Source organism: Chamaea fasciata, unplaced genomic scaffold (assembly GCF_029207755.1).
Source record: "Chamaea fasciata isolate MVZ Bird 193981 ecotype frontalis unplaced genomic scaffold, bChaFas1.0.hap1 SCAF_9, whole genome shotgun sequence".
Taxonomy (NCBI): Eukaryota; Metazoa; Chordata; class Aves; order Passeriformes; family Sylviidae; genus Chamaea; species Chamaea fasciata.
The window spans coordinates 34,141,990-34,154,428 of record NW_027094094.1 but is presented as its reverse complement, the minus strand read 5'-3'; the positions used below and the strand labels follow the sequence as shown (position 1 = coordinate 34,154,428).

Here is a 12,439-nt window from a genome sequence, read left to right as displayed (position 1 = left end):
TTGAGAAGTAAAAGCTCAGGGAAACCTGGAGCTAGGCAGGCATTGTTTCTGTCTGGGTTTCCACCTCGCAGAAGCGTTCTGGGTGGTTCCTTCACTCTAGGCCCTCTTCTAATCAGAAGAGAAATTATTTCAGGTGCTGGAGATCAGAGCTCTCACTGGTTCTCCAGAATTAACCTCCATGTCCCATTTGGAGCAAGTTGGAGTTTAGGGAGCTTTCATTCCAGATGATTTTTCATTGGAGATGGGGAGCAACAGACATGTTTTAGACAGAATACAGGGTTGTTTGGAGCTGCATCTCTGCAAAGCTTTCCAGAATCTTCTAATTACTCCGTGTAGGTTTCACTGAGGTGCTGAGTAAGAATGTTATTAGCAAGGTTTTGCTCTCAGGTACCAGATCTCAGGGGAAGGAGGAGGAAATCTGCAATCTGTCTTGGGGAAGTTAAGCAGCCTCATTTGGGAGTAATGATAATTGCCCCATCATTTCCAGAGGGCACTAGGGAGTGTCACACTTCTTCCAAGCTGACAGCAAGACTGAAGTCTCTTGCACAACCACTGTGACCCAGAAGTTTCTCTTGCGGGGTCTCTTCAGCCAGGCAGTCTGCAGAGCACCACACTTGTGCAGCAGTGCAGCCCATGCAGCAGCCAGTGAGGGAAAAGTACCTGGACAGATAATGAGCTTTGTTCCCCTCATCATATAACACGTTGCTAGTTTGCTGTGTAGTTTTCTCGTTCTTATTGCCTTTTCTCTGACATGTGGATCCACTTACACCACTATTCTTGTACCTCACTGAAACTGCAACTTTAGCCAGGTCAGATAAAAATGTGTATTTTTGTTTTGCTGCTTCTTGTGTAATTACTGTAAATGGCCATGAATGATCAGGAGGTTTCCTTGCAATGTAGCACCCATTGAATGCAACATCCAAGTGCTCTATGGAAATAATTATGTTAGAAAAACTCATCTTATAGAGATTGTAAATTGCTTTTTACTTGATTATCTGAGAAGACTGTAATTACCAAAATGGTTTTCCAGGGCAACTGTTATTATGTGGTTGGCTTTTTGGCAGTTTTCTATTACTGTGGCATTAACGGGCTGAATCAGCAGCAGATGTGAAAACACTTCAGTGACTTTCACAAACCTGAGTCTTCAGGGCTAGCTGTTTAATACACTGCTCAATAGAATTTCAAATGTTTTGAATTTGGGGCACTTTTCTGTGCTGAAGTGATTGATGAGACTAATTTTAAATCTAGAAGTTGTCATTCTGTGACTGCTTAACAAGGACAAATTATTTTTGTCTAAGTTGGAAGAAGAGTGTCTAAAAAGCAGAAAAAAATAGTTAATAACAGACATGCCACAGCTGCTGTGTGGGTGTTGTAAGATGAGTAAGTATACAGAATGCAGGTGTATGCACTTGTTAAATAGCTTTTTTGGTGTTTTTGGGTTGTTTTTTTGTTTTTTTTTCTTGTTGTTGCTGTTAGTATATATACCAGTTTAACAGGAGAATGTTTTCCATGCTACACTTTCCTAACAAAGTTTCCAGTTTGGTCATGGTTTGGTAGAGACAATGTGTGATGAAGAACATTAAAATGATGTTGAAGACTTGGGCAATTTCGAAACAAATTTCTTTGGTTTCAGAGAATGGTTCTTAAAAACCACAAGCAACCCAACCCAAAATGACAGAAAAACCTCAAGTAGAACAAAAAACTCTCTAAAAAAACCCCCCAAAACAGCGCAGAAAGAACCCCCAAACCCAGGAAATTCATTTGGCTTAGAATGAGATAGGAGTAGTTTTTACTGGTGTTGGCCTAGTGTGAGAAATGCTTTGAGGGGAGGATTATTTAGCTTGGCAGGAGTGTGGTTGGCAGGGTGTTGTGTAAGTGCATGCGCAGCCCCTTCCCCACTCCGTGTCCCAGGCTGTGGGGTGGGCGCTCAGTGCCCGTGGGGAGCCTCCAGACAGGCTGGGGCTTGCAGGAGCCTGGCTGGCTGCTCTTCTCCTCGGGACACTGCTCTTTCCTTCTCCATTAGCTGGTCCTGTGCCAGGGGCTGTTCTTCCCATTTCTGGAATCGTTCAAAGGACTGACATTTCATTTTACTGTTACCATTACTGACATCCTGAGAATGTCACCTGTGTTTAGCAAGCCTTCTAAAGATTGCTGTAATCCCAACCACTTCCTGCTTCCTCCTATTCCATTCCTTTCTCCCCCTGGCCTGATGGTGAGAAGGAAAAGCTGAATGTGTGGCTGGAATGATGGCTCCCTCTTCTCCCATGTTCTTGTGCTCCTGGCCACGTTTCCCTTACCTGTGAAGCACGTGAGCTGTTGCTGATGTGTCCTGTGTCCCTCCTGCTGGGTTCCCAGTGCCTGTGTGCTGGGCTCTGGTCCTGCTGCTGCTCTCCATCCCACAGCCAGCTGGAGGAGGGCCATCCTTTACCCTTACTGATTCTGCAATATCAGCTCTGAGTGGGCCATGAACTTCAAATCCACTGTGGGAGGACATCCAGGAAACTTACTTTTAAAATATACAGATACACAATTCATCTCAAATTCCTGCCGAAAGAAATTTGTATTAGAAATGGGGGAACTTTTTCCCTGAGCAAGAATAATGTCTTCAATATTGTGCAAAAATTGACTATTATAATGAAATACAAAAGATTTGTTCCCTTTCAGGTGGCAGTTATGCTTCTTAGTTTTGAAGATCAGGTCTCTGAAGGATTACACTTTTTAAAAATTCTCTTCACTTTTCAGAAACGATGTTCTAATAATAATCTAAAAAGTAAATTGATTAGATAGTCATTGAGTGTGATTTATCATTTTAACAGTGAGGTATTGTCTTATGAAAAAAGTTTTACTGCTGCATTAATATGTCACAAGAATGATCTAGAAGAAAGGAAACATTTCAGAAAGGTTATTTTTATGTTAAATAAACTTTCCGAGACAAAAGAACTCTACTGCAGTTTTTGTATAAATGGAATTCACAGTCCTGAAACTGTAAGATGATATGTCTCAGCAACCCAGGAAATTACAACACTCATCCAGAATTGTAAGTGAAAAGCACTACGGATACTTGTAAGCCTTGGAATTTGTGAGCGTGCTGCAAACAAAAGCCATGATACTGTAATGAGAGGAAAGTAATTACATTTAAACTAATTGGGCATTACTTAGCTAGTCAATGAAAGAAATATCTAAGTCTACTCTTAAAAGAGCAGATCCAGAAATACAAAAGAAGACCGTTGATGTTTATGTTGTGGTCATTTCTTCACATTTTTTGCAAAGGTTTATGTATTACTTCCCACTTGGCTTGAGAAGATTTTTGTTCTAATCTGCCTTTAATCAAATTGCAAGTGATGCTGGAAAATTGTGGGATCATTGATGACACGGGATTCATCTCAGAGGAGTGGTTGGCTGCTTGTGAGGAGCTCGCAGTAGCGCACTCCTGATGCTTGAGCATCCCGCCCTTGCTGGACACATGGAGCTAAGTTTCTGTATGAAATGTGAAAATAATAAGTATTTAAGTCCTGCATGTGAGAAATTCTTTGGTCTTGGGAAATCTGGTACTGCACAGACTTTTTTTTTAGCCGCATTTTGCTAATGGCGCTTTCCTAGATCAAGTCTAAGCCACAAGGTTATTCTCTGGCAGTTTCAGTGCTGGATGCTGACCTCTGTTCCTGTGTACCGAATGTTATTTTATCTTCGACGCACCGCTGGAGAGACAAAGAGAGTTTTGAGCAGAGGGAGATGGGACAGAGAAACTGAACTCTCTGTGTTCTGTGACTTGGGAATGTTGGAATGCCTTTCTCCTCCTGGTCAGGAGGGGCTGCTGTGCTCACCTGTCAAATCCCATGCTCTCAGAAGATCTCAGGCTGCCCAGGACATGATGGCTGGGTGTTCTGCTCTGCCACAGCTGCTGTTTCTTTTGCTTGCTGCCTTTAAGGAATCCCCTACCTCTTTCCTTCCTTCAGCACTCCCTCTCTGCAACTTACCTTTCATCTGTGTTCTCTTCCTCCTTGGTCTCTTCTCTACAAGTATTTTTCCCCTTTGCTTCCTCTACTATGATTGTGCTGCAAGGTGTGCCAGTCAGTCTCTTGTTCTCAAGAGCATGTGGAGAATCTGTGAGGGCTGGAGAAAATCCCTTTTTAGGCAGTGTCAGGCGAGAGTGAAGAAGCTGGTGCTGTGTGAAGTGCCCACATCAGTGGGAGCCTTTTCTCCCCCAAGCTCAGCAGGGAGGGTGCTGTGCACGAGAGCTGCCCAGGGCTGCAGAAAGGAGCAGCACAGAGGCTCTTTGCAGGCAGCTGATGGCCAACGTTTTGCCAGAAGACTGTAAAGCATCAGGCGAGGGGTAAGAGATGTGCCTGCTGATGGTGAAGAGGCTTTGGTGGGATGCAGACAGAAAAAGTAAAAGAGCCTACAGACAGCAAACCATCAGGCCTCCAAAAGACTTAACATGGCAATTACAGAGAATTGCTTTAGTTCTGTACAATTTTGCTTTAATTCTGTGTGAAATAGCTAAGCTTTGCACTGAGTGACTAATTGGAAGAATAGTATGTGATTGCTTCAATACCATGGCTTATAATTAGTAGGGAGGAATAACTTACTTTCTTAAAGAGGAGTTTTTAAAACCAGTTTAGAGAAAATTGCGTTTTCACATTGAGTTTGTGACACAGAGTTAAAGTTAAAAAGTGTTCTCAGTTTGACAAAACAAATAAGGAAGAGCTGGGGATACTCTTTCTGCTCCTTCCCCTCCTGCACCCTGTCAGAGCAGTCCCCCAGGACTGTGGATCCTGAGTTTCCTTCTCTCTGACCATTACTCTGGAGTGTTTTGTGCTTTATATTTATTGTTGCTATTTCAACTTCATGTGATATTAAAGGAAGTGATCTTAAATCAGTTGTTCCAAAAAAACCCTTCAAATAGTGTATTTTCTCCACAAAATACTGCTCAGGCTTTATTAACGTGGGGAGAATGCTTTCCTTAGCCTTTGGAAAGAACCCATATTTTCTCTGAACAAGAAACCTCATCAAATATGTAAAAATCAACAGCCCTCTTCAAAGATCTGATATGAGAAGTTTTAGCCCAACCTATTAATTTGTCAAGATTAGGAACAGATGAAAGCAGGAGTTTTTTAATGGAAAAAGCCAGTGCAAAGCAAGCCAGGGTTTTTTTTTTTTTCAGACCTAATTTCTCACCTGAATTTTTTTCTTTATTAAGTTTTCTCCAAACTTAACTGGAATTTGAAGTTCTGTGTGGAGAGGGGATGGAGGAGAGATCTATTAAAACAATGCTATGTGAGACAGTACTTACAAACAGGCTTCCTGGTTGGTTTTTGGTGTTGTGTATCTGACACTGGGGTAGGGCTGAGTTCTGACCAATTTGAATGGATTTATGTGACTGAACCTCTGATAGGGCATTTAGTTTAGGAAAATGGAAATGTTCTATTGAAACTTCTAACTTTCTGCAACAAAAATTGTAAAGCAATGCCTTATTTCAGACAAGTTTACTTCAGTTGGACTTTTTTCATGGGACTTTAACGCCTTATTTCTTATTTATTTAGAGATCAAGAAAACAGCATTTACCAACTTTAGTGCTACATAAAAAAATGCACTTTGGGGAGACCTGGAAGTCATTGAGTCAATTAAACTGTAAAAGTTGGGTCAGTTTAACTATAAAAGTTTGAAGCAGACTTACAATTTATATTGGAAGTTTAAACCATTCTTAACAGACAGTAGTCTCTTAAAGTAATAATAAAAACCAGGCAATGCAGTCCCATACTGTTCTCAGTCCTGGAGCTGTTTGTAATATCTTCAGCAAAACAGAATCCTTGTGGCTCCGTGGATTTTGAAATTACTTGTGTTAATAAGGATGTTGATAGAGATTGTGGTGTGTGTGTGTGTGCTTTAATAAAAACAGCTGTTACAGTGTCTGTGATCTAGAAAAAGTCAGAAGCTTTTCCCCTTTGCTGATTTGCATCCTCGAGCTGATGGCAGGTACTTCTTCCATAGTGAAAAATTCAGATCTGGTTCACCCCTTAACAATCCCTTGTTTGGCGTCCACAAATTAGCAACCATTTAGAGCTCTTGAGTTGACATGTGAATTTGGAACCCAAAACTTTGAAACGTTTCCATAAAATGAACGACGTTGTGCAGTTTGTAGATACTGGTTACGGCTCGTGGCATTTTCATAGCTGCTGTTATGTATTTCTAGTACGTTGTGTCAAACTCCCGGGCTGGTCACACCGTGCAGTGAAGGGAATGCAAAACCCTCTGAAGCATCAGGAGGAATAGGAGTGTGGGACACGGTGGCTGGCAGTGCTGTTGGCAAGGATACAGCTTGAGAACAATGCAACTGTGTGAACCTTTGGCCCTAAGATTTGCTGCAGTGGATTTGTGTGGCTCATGCCTGCTGCGTAGTATAAATTATGTCATCAGAGTACTGCCCTTTTCTCATCTTCTCAAAGCCTTTGCTATCTAAAACACATGCTAATCCTTAGCCTGTTGCATGTTTATTTTATCAAACTTTTGCTATTTATGCTTTTTGAATTTAGTTGAACAGTGGTAAGAATAAAGTGGTGGTCTGCATTGATGTGCCACCGGGGAAGATTAATCAAATGCCTAATCTAAATGGAATTTATGTAAGGATAATTTCTAATCTTAATAGGAATGTTAAAAGGAAGAAATCAAGTTCTGTATTTGCAGCGTTTCTTGACAGATACTGATGCTTTAAATTATACAGTTGTTCTTCCTCCGTATGGATTTTGTAGTACTCACAGCAATTTATAGGTCTAGAGTGCAGCTGCTGGAAGTCATTTATTCTCAGTTCTGTATTAAATCTATCACATATAATGCATTAACATTCAGTTCAGAACTGAAGGGCTTATGGCTTCTTTCTTGCTCTGAGTTTCTGTCCTGGAAGTGTTTGCAAGGTATGCAGAAAACAAAATTTAAAAACCTAAATTGATATAAAGGAAAAAGAAAAGTAATTGTCCATGATAAATACTGGAAACCAGCTCATTTTGCAGTTTCAGCTGAGCAGTGAAAACAAACCCTGCTGTTCACATTCCTGAAATTGGCAATGCTAATAAGCTTGTTTTGATGGATTAGCACTTCAGTCCTGTTGGCTTGAGTGACGCTCTTTACACACGTCAATCGGACGTGTCTGCAAGTTAGAGAAACTTAATATTCCCTGCAGTTTGGTTTGGGTGCATCTTAGGCTGTAGGAGGCTGTCTTTGATTTACTTGGTTCAGCTTGTTTTAGGTGTGTTTTTTTTTAATTAGAAAAAACAGAAGTACATTATTTTAAGTATTTCAGAAGTCTTTATAATTAATATTAAAAAGAGTTAAACTGTTCCTAAAGTTTGACAGAAGAATAGGAGCAAAGGCCATAAAGATTTGTTGAGTATGTAGTCTGTAAGGAAAGAGCACGTGGAACAGACTGCCTGATATGAGTCCTGTACCTGTTTATTGATGATTTCCTCTCTTTCATAATAAGATAATAAATCTAGGAAAACGGAACTATGTTCTGCTTGAAATGAGGAGAAACTTGTACCTGGGGGAACTTGAGCTGATTTGTTGGAGAAGAGATCCTGAGCTCTTGTGGCAGGAGTAATATGTTCTGGCATGATCACTTCTATGAAAAGATGACTGGAACAGGCTAAATGTGAAAGAGTTGTTTGTTATCTGTTAACCTGTATCGGTGAAAGTGCTTGTGGACCCTGTATGAAGTGATCTGTCTGCACTAATAATTTACTTAGGCTGTTTGTAGGTACCCTACTACTACTATGGCAGAGGATGAAACAAGTTTTCAATCCAGTAAAATGTCCCAAATCCCTTCTAATTTTAAAACTTCAGATAAAAAGCAAGTAAAATAATCACATGTGGTACTATGAGAGTTTAATAAAACTATGGGGAAAAAATAGTTGTGGATGAATGCCATTCTGCTGCATTTTTCAGTGAGTCATCTTCCATTGAAAAAAGTCCAGGCTGGAACAATTCCTGAAAGCTTTGACAGCTTAGTTAAAGCTTCCAGATGTGATAAGACCTTCTGGAGGTTCCTACTTTCTGAGCCCTCTCCTTGATGAATGGTTCCTGCTCTAGTTCTAGGCATGCTCATTGGTGACAAATGGGCCTGTAGCTCTACTAGGTGAAAACCTTTGTGAGCTAAAATATTAATTCCCATGGGGAAAAAAATTGCTTTTCTGCCTTTCCAAATCAGATACTTCATCTAGGAGACTTCAAGTTAACAGCAGCAGGGTACTGGAGTGCAGGGACCAGATCCTGAAACAGAGAAGTGACAGCAAGGATTGCTCCATCATCAATAACTGGGCTAGAAGTTGCCAGAGCATGGGGGGGACAGAATATCGTGCAGTAGTTGCAATCTGATGCAACTAAATCATCAAAAGAAACTGCATCCTGCCCTGTCTGAACAACAAATTCCTGGAAAACATTAGTAAATTGCAGGAGCAGGGGTGTTAACCAGTCATGGCTCTGTCTACGATAACTTTGCTGCTCTGTGGTATTTTATCTCACACCTGTATGATGAACAGTAGACAGGTATTGGTACAGACAGCAAGTTCTGCAGGAGCCTCAGTCCTGTGAATCCCTTCCCTGCTTGCTCTCAGTTATGGTTTTATAAAGACTGCTGAGTCACCTTAGAGACAGAGGGCATTGCTGAAGGCTTAGGCCTATGGTAACATTGACATGCATTTGTACTGTAACACTTGATATTTTGTGTATTCACGCATGTGATGCAAACAAACTCTACCTACAGTTTTGGCCCTCTGGAGTCTGTATCTTGTGTGTGTATGTGGTGTTTCTGTGCTCTATACATGCTGCAGCACAGTGATACCATGAGACACCAAGAACTGCTGATGATTTCTCAGGTCAGAAAAAGCGAGTCTAGAGGCCAGGTAAGGCTTTTTTATTAAAACGTTAGCTTTGAATTCCTCACAGTCAGGCACATAGTATTATGCTTGTAAGGATAGGCTGAGTGGTTAACTTGCTGTGACTGCATGTAAGGGAACCTTTGGTGGTCAGCGCAGCACAGCTCTATCATCTCGTGGTGTTTCATTTGTGCTCACGAAGCCTTTATCCTGCCAGGTGTTTTTCCCAATGTTTATTTGTGTCTCTTTTTTGTGTGGTTACAATGACTTTGTGTATAGCGTCGGTTCAGATGTAGCTAAAAGCCTTGTGTGAAGGAAAGGAGCCACCAGGTCATGCTGTTTGCAGCTTGGCAAATTGAGTATTTTGCAGAGCAGGCAGGGTCAGTTTTCTGATGGAGTTGATGGTGAACCCTGCTGATGATAAATGCTTATCTGAAAAAGGTTCTGTGGGGTGCAGCCAGGGCAGGCCTTCACCAGCTGGACACGGGCAGCTGTGCTAGGCAGGCTCAGCCCACAGCCACATCCTCAGGGAGGTTTGTGGGGATGAGGCAGCCCCTGCGAGGCCAGTCCTGGATCAGGTGAGAGCCCCGTGGTGTCTCAGACATGCCGTGGTGATGGGGCTGGATGGAGCTCAGGAGGTCAGACTGGCGGTGGCTGAGCTGGATGGAGCCTGGCACGCCTCTGGCGTGGCTTGGAGAGGGACTGAAGGTGCCAGGGCATGTGGAACTGGGGCTGCAGGGCCTGGGGTGAGAGTGGATGCAGCTCCCAACTGAGGCCAGGCAGAGCCCTGAGGGGTGGAAGCTCTAACACCAGTGTAAACGGTGTTTCCTCGGCAGAACTGACACAGCTGAGGGACATCTCCTGTCAAGTGTCACCCCTGGATCTTTTTCACTTGCTTTTGTCAGTGAGATACTTTCTTCCACTGGAAAGGATGACACAATACTTACCAAATACCTCTGGAGCCTTGCCCAGATGAACAGTGCATGAATGCACTGGGAAGAGTTTGAGCTTTATTATGGTCTTTGAATCAGCAGCTATGCGCGATTTGGCAGTCTCTTCTGACTGAAACCTGAATGCTAAAGCCCGGGTTTTAGCTGTGATAAAAACGAATGCTTTTGTCCCCTATTTCTATAGTAGCATGAAATTGTGGAGGTTTGTATGCCTGTGTTTTTCCTGGATACAGAACTCTGTTCAGTGACATCTCTCTCTGCAGAGAGCAGGCTGGGTACTGCAGTGCACTTTGAAGCTACAGCTGGTGCAAAACACAGCAGAGTGATTTGTACCCACAGTGATCCCAGCCCCCGTGAGCCGTGCTGATGGGAATGCTCAGTGAACAGGAGCTGGCTTCCTGGTGTATTGAGCTGTCAAACCTTAGATGTATTATGTGGGATAAAGAACAGATTTTTTTTTTCCCTCCTCTTTTCTTTCTCCTTGTTGAAGTAGTGCAATCAAAGCTTAACTATGAAGGTAGTTTTCAAGTTCTTAAAAGTCTTGTCCATTCACTGGGTTTAGCTGGAACAATCGACAGCTGGGAATCTCTGATTATCCATTCATTTTCCATTCTTGTCAAGGGCAACCAGATATAAGGAAGGCACAGAAGTATGTTCTGGAAGGACTGGGACAGCAGCCTGAGGAATTGTTACTACAGTGTGTCTCTTGGACTGGCAGTGGTTGGAGATGGGATTATCTTTAATCTGAGCTGGTCTCACATGACATAATTGATTTAGTGTGGAAAAACACATGCTAGAAGAAAAAAAAGAATTTGGAATAAGAAGAAAGTGCTGAGCCATGAAGAAAAAATAAAATAGGCTGAAGTGCAGTGAAGTATAGCTGGGTGAGCTGCAGATATTTGTAGAGACTAACTTCCTCCTTCAACGAACTAGTTCATTTTTCTGATAATCCACATATGCACAGCTTTGATAGTGAATTCACTCGATCTTTGGGGATTTTTTTGGTCCATTTACACAAAAGATCAGACTAAGATTATCAGATGTTTCTTTTTCACACAAAAAATCCCAAGGAATAAATTCTTCCTCAGTATGGAAAGGGATAATGGTTGTACAGCTTTTTGGGGGCTCTCCAAGCTCACAGCTAAACAACAAAGTAGTGATGAATTTCATGGGTCTGAGATATTTTTTTCATTTTAACATTTTACTGAACAAAACTGAAGCTCTTTGTAGGAGAATTTATCAATGCCATGACTTCGAATTTCTCTATAGTATTGTGTGAAACAAAAACATTAACTCACTGAACCTTTCCAGATGTTGTTACTGACTGCTCTTACTGGCTTTGTGCTACTGGCTTACTGGTTTTGGTTTTCTTCTGAACATCTCAGTCCTGGTTAGACAGTACTGCTTTAGAGGAAAAATGTAATTTTAAAGGCTTTTGGGTGTGATTGTTTGCATGTGATGCAGCAAAGTAAGAAATGGTTAATAATAGAAGCCAGTTAGGCTGAAGTGTTGCATTGACTTTCCATTGTATCTCTAGGTCTGTGGCTTCCTTGTAGCACAGGAGAAAAGAGGGCAGTCTGCTGTCTTGCAATAACTGCAGGAAAGATAGATTCACTAATTAGAATCAGAGTGGTTAAATAACACTTCTTTTCTTAACAAGTCCAGAGCACTGGACAAATTGCAGCTGCTCTACTGAGGTTGGAGATGCAGTAGTATTTGGATTTGAACACGCTGGGCAATAAAATCATTCTTGAACAGTGGTGATTCATTTATATATTTGTTCATTAAAAATTTAAGAATACGTTGTGTGTTACTACACTCAAGAAAACACAGTTTTCTGGTTCAGATGATGAGCTGGTTAAACTGTTGTCTACTCCTGCTTAAGACTACATCTCTTTCATTTTGTTTGCTTTTGGGTTTTTTTGTTACTATATGTCTGAGATTTCCAAGTTAGCCTGAGGAAGTAAGATGCAATCCCAAGTCCACTGCATATCTTGGAGTAAATGAGATTTTAAAAATACAGGACTGGTTCATTTAATACCAAATGCTCTTCAGCCATAAACTTAAAAACTTCATGTAGTGAGAAGTGGATACTGTGATGCTTTTGTAAATAATGCATATACAGCCTGATGCAATGCAAAAGAAAATAATTAGACTTCAGATTGCCTGTGGGCAGGCTGTGAGAAGTTTTGTATGCATTTACGTGTTCATTCTTCACTGTGCCTCTTCTCATGATTTGAATCTGGTGCCACAGGCTTAGATGTGCTATTTTCCCGTTTTTATTTTTCCCCTGAATTTAACTGTCTCCTTCACCCAAACCATTTCACAAATATCTATTAGTTTTTTTTTAAAAGGGACATGATGGAGAAGAAGCAGGGGAAAATGTCTATAATAAAATAGGATCAGGCAGGAGGCTCCGTTCAGCCTGATGTCTGCTGTGAGGTTGTTCCAAAGTCTGTAACTTTTGGCTGTCCAAATAATAGTGCCCACGATTGATTCCTGGAAGCAGTTAAATTGGACTGAGGAGTTCTGGCAAGCTGGGCGTCCCTTGTTTCTCTTGGTGGGTGGCTGTGGGGTGTCAGAGAGATCTGGGTGGAGAAGGGAGGAACGAGATGGGTGTGG

The 12,439-nt window shown here is 41.6% G+C and overlaps 1 protein-coding gene across 2 annotated transcripts in view; it reads left to right on the top strand.

The window, feature by feature from the left end:
* The window catches only part of CTNNA3 (catenin alpha 3), a 407,433-nt gene that overhangs the window by 62,177 nt on the left and 332,817 nt on the right, over window positions 1-12,439 (top strand). The window lies entirely within an intron of this gene.